Below are 4,673 nucleotides of genomic sequence, written 5' to 3'. Positions count from 1 at the left end.
ATTAATTTCAACTTCAGTTTTCCTTTCTGATGCAGACACGTGTACCTTGTGTAAGAAACGGTCTCCAGGCCACCTCCACGTGTAGACCTCAGCATTTCCTGAGAGTGTGAAGTCAACCCCTCCTCCAGGAGACTCTCGCCCTTTTGAGACATTCCCCCTTGCACCTTATGTTTGTCAGACTATGTTTACAGAAATCAGATGACTGGATGAAAACTCTACAGGACAGTCAAGGACAGACGAGAAGACGAGATGCAGAGCGGGAGCCCCTTCCTCCTCCAGTGCACCTGCTGCGGGCAGCCCTCCAGGAAGGCTTGGCCTCCTCCCCTGGACCACAGACTTACTTTTCTCTGTAATAAAGCAGGTAGTACTTCAGGGGATCTGGCAGAGGGAGGCTCAGGACCTTCTCACGCAGGAAGTTCACCGGGGGCTCGGGCTTGGTGTCCGGCGGGGTTGTCACCTCTTCTTCTTGCCGCTCGTCTTCCAGGTCTCTGCAGCTGGTGTCATCAGAGGGGTTGGAGAGCCGACTGGCAAACACCTCTTTGTCCAAAAAGACAATCGTTTCCATTCGGCGGCGGCGAACTCTCCTCCGTTTAAACCTGGGAGTGTTCTTCAGTCCGTTCCCGTTTTTGTTCACAGCTTCCTGGTGGATGACCTTCTTAATGGTGCCCCGGATGGCAATGCGCGCCAGGTCCTGGAGGCTGCGAACCGCCAGGGGTGTGGACAAGTCGTGATTCTCCTGACTCCGACTGGCAGGGCTGGACGAGTGGAGCAAAAGACACAGCCAGAATCTTTTTGGTTTCCCAGGCGGAAGGACCCGTCCGAGTTATCTTAGTCAACTTCTCTTCCAGCGGCATGACCAGGACGCCCCCGACTTTGAGGAGGCTCTTCATGTACCCCTCGTGCTGCTTCTGCACGCCTGCCCCGCAGTACACCCGGTCATACTGAGAGCAGCCTGGAGAGATCTCCAGGCAATTGCCGGTGACGAAGGAGGGCTCGCAGAAGTCAAACTTGTCGAAGCTGTCACTCGTCCTGATGAAAAAGTCCAGCTTCTGCTTCGCATACTCTGTCACATCTGAATGGAGTTCCACCCCGTGGTTCACACCAAAAGGACCGAGGATGAGCCCCACCATGGAGCTGAGGTAGCCGGTGCCGCTGCCCAGGTTCAGGAAGGAAAGGCCAGGCTGCAGGTCCAGGGCCTCCATCACCTCCGAATAGATGCACGGAGCAGAGAGGTGGATGTTCCCGTGCTTCCACGCCAGGTCCTTGTACGCGTTCTCCTTAAACTCCTCGAGGTAATAGTCGGCGCGGTCAACAGCTCGGAAGGCCTGCTCCACCAGCTCGGAGCGGATGTACTGCGCCGCCTTCAGATGGTCTATCAGCTCGTCGTTGTCTTCACCAGCACTCACCGCGCCTCCCATCTTCGGGACCGCGCTTACAGAAAGCTGCCGCTGGAGAGACCTCGGGAACCCCCGGAACGCTGGAGGGCGGACCACCGGGGAGGGGGGAGGGGCGACGGGAGACGCCTGGGACGCGGAGGGGTGTTTATGCTTGGGGGTGGGGAACGAGAGGACAGCGGAAGAGGACAGGAAGACGGGGAGAGGAGAATGCGGCCCTGGGGGAGGGTCCGGGAGCCCGGGACCACGGGAAGGGGAGGGGTGGAGAGGAGGGAGAGAGGGGGAGGGGGCCGAGGGGCCGCACCGCCCCCATACCCCGCTGCAGGCCGGGCCGAGGGCGGCGGCGGCGGCGGCGGCGGCGGCTCAGTAACTCCTGGCTCGGCGGGCCCGAGGAATCGGACGCTGGGCCGCACCTGCAGCTCTTCCGGCGCCCCTCGCCAGTCCGCCTCCCACTACGCAGCCCCGACCTCCGCCCTACTGATATCTTATGATGTTTCTTTTTCTGTGTGACTTATTTCAGTTAGAATCATCATACCTGAATCCACTCATTGTGCTGCTAAGGGCCTGATGACACAGATTTCATTGCTGAGTGATATTGCTTTGTAAGTAAATACCACAACTTCTTTATCCATTTTTCACTTTCTGCGATGTTGAACTTGTACTGTAAACGAGGTTCTTGTAAACAGAGCCGTTCCAAACTTTGGGGTGGCTGTGTCTTTTTGATTTTAAATTCCCTAAGCTATAGGACCATAAGTGGAAGTGCCCTAGGCTCTGTTGCTTTGTTTTTTAGATGTTTCAGGAAACACCATACACTTCTCCCGAGTGGTTTTTGGCAATTTACATCCCGCCCTTCAGCATAACAAGGCTCCCAGTTCTCCATGGCCTGTCCTGCCTTTCTGGATTTTACACTTTTTTCAGATGGCCCTTTTGACCGGGGGGAAGTGAGACTTCATTGTAGTGCAGATTTCCTTTGCAAGCTTGCTTGGTTGGCCAAAAAGGGTGTATGCGTTTTTTCCTGAATATATTCAGGAAAAAACGCATACGCCCTTTTTGGCCAAGTGCATCATTGTGGACGTTCTGCCTCTTTTCCTATGCTTTCAATGCAATTCCAGTCTACCTCCTGAAATCGGTTTCCTGCAATTCTGCCCCGCTTTCAAGTCCTCTTGGCAGCCTTACTTCAGTCTACTTTTGGACGATTGCTGTCATTTATAACTCTGCAGGTTTGTGAATTACAGTGCCCCTGAGCTCCTTTCTTCAACTCGCTTTCTTGTGACCTGGCCGCAACACCGCAGGATGGCTTCAGGCCCTAATCTGGTTCCGGCCCGGCATGCTGAGCCTTTGGTTAATTCCTCTTCCTGGTGGGAAATGAGAGTTAAATTTGCCCGTCCAGACACCTCCAGCTAGCCTCTCATTGGTTCTCGCTATTCCTGTTCATCTTCCGCAGAAATTGCAAACTGGGCCAAACAGGAGGTTAAAGGGACTGACTCTCCAAGTGGGGAGAGTGTTAGTAAAGCGTCTGGAATGTTGCACCCGAGTACCAGGGGAGGAAAACTGAGACATATTTGAACACGTCTCCCGTTCACATGGTTGATCATACTTGGGTTCCACATGCATGTTTTAGCTGAAGGAAGAATACCTTAAACCTGGGTAGTTGAAACCCGTGGAATGGGTACCATGCAATATGACTTCAAAGGGTCTTCATTTGCTCACCGAACCTCTCCAATCCTATCACTGCTGCGTTTATGCCCCTGTACACATGCTTGATTCTCTTTCAGAGACATAGCAATCCATAGGTTTTAAGATACTTACAAGTCAGGTACATTCTTAGGCGTTTAATATGCGGTGTTGAGTCCATTTCGCTGAGCAAGGAGTAGCTCTTGTCTATTCCATATTTGGCTTAAGGAACTTTATCTGTGCTCATTTCAATCTCTGGTTTTATGCAGCACCCCAACTCACCTTTACCCTTAAGCAACATAAGTTGTTTTTCTAAATGTGAGACACTTTTCTGTTCTGTAATTCAGTTCCTGTGTAGCCAAGTTTCCATTCCGTGTATTACTGATATCTTATGATGTTTCTTTTTCTGTGTGACTTATTTCAGTTAGAATCATCATACCTGAATCCACTCATTGTGTTGCTAAGGGCCTGATGACATAGATTTCATTGCTGAGTGTTATTGTTTTGTAAGTGAATACCACAACTTCTTTATCCATTTTTCACTTTCTGCGATGTTGAACTTGTACTGTAAACGAGGTTCTTGTAAACAGAGCCGTTCCAAACTTTGGGGTGGCTGTGTCTTTTTGATTTTAATTTCCCTAAGCTATAGGACCATATGTGGAAGTGCCCTAGGCTCTGTTGCTTTGTTTTTTAGATGTTTCAGGAAACACCATACACTTCTCCCAAGTGTCTGTTGGTAATTTACATCCCGCCCATCAGCATAACAAGGCTCCCAGTTCTCAATGGCCTGTTGCATTTCTGGATTTTATACTTTTTTCAGATGGCGCTTTTGACCGGGGGGAAGTGAGACTTCATTGTAGTGCAGATTTCCTTTGCAAGCTTGCTTGGTTGGCCAAAAAGGGCGTATGCGTTTTTTCCTGAATATATTCAGGAAAAAACGCATACGCCCTTTTTGGCCAAGTGCATCATTGTGGACATTCTGCCTCTTTTCCTATGCTTTCAATGCAATTCCAGTCTACCTCCTGAAATCGGTTTCCTGCAATTCTGCCCCGCTTTCAAGTCCTCTTGGCAGCCTTACTTCAGTCTATTTTTGGACGATAGCTGTCATTTATAACTCTGCAGGTTTGTGAATTACAGTGCCCCTGAGCTCCTTTCTTCAACTCGCTTTCTTGTGACCTGGCCGCAACACCACAGGATGGCTTCAGGCCCTAATCTGGTTCCGGCCCGGCACGCTGAGCCTTTGGTTATTTCCTCTTCCTGGTGGGAAATGAGAGTTAAATTTGCCCGTCCAGACACCTCCAGCTAGTCTCTCATTGGTTCTCGCTATTCCTGTTCATCTTCCGCAGAAATTGCAAACTGGGCCAAACAGGAGGTTAAAGGGACTGACTCTCCAAGTGGGGAGAGTGTTAGTAAAGCGTCTGGAATGTTGCACCCGAGTACCAGGGGAGGAAAACTGAGACATATTTGAACACGTCTCCCGATCACACGGTTGATCATACTCTGGGTTCCACATGCATGTTTTAGCTGAAGGAAGAATACCTTAAACCTGGAGAGTTGAGACCCGTGGAATGGGTACCATGCAATATGACTTCAAAGGGTCTTCAT

The 4,673-nt window shown here is 50.7% G+C and overlaps 1 pseudogene across 1 annotated transcript; it reads right to left on the bottom strand.

Moving 5' to 3' along the window:
• Nucleotides 1-269: 269 nt before the first annotated feature.
• Nucleotides 270-1,478, bottom strand: LOC307188826 (protein-L-isoaspartate O-methyltransferase domain-containing protein 2-like; annotated as a pseudogene). Its single transcript has one exon. The product of its transcript is annotated as a protein-L-isoaspartate O-methyltransferase domain-containing protein 2-like (transcript).
• Between the last annotated feature and the right edge of the window lie 3,195 nt (nt 1,479-4,673).

This window comes from Stenella coeruleoalba (genome assembly GCF_951394435.1).
Source record: "Stenella coeruleoalba genome assembly, chromosome: 7".
NCBI lineage: Eukaryota > Metazoa > Chordata > Mammalia > Artiodactyla > Delphinidae > Stenella > Stenella coeruleoalba.
This window is presented reverse-complemented; position numbering and strand designations above follow the sequence as displayed.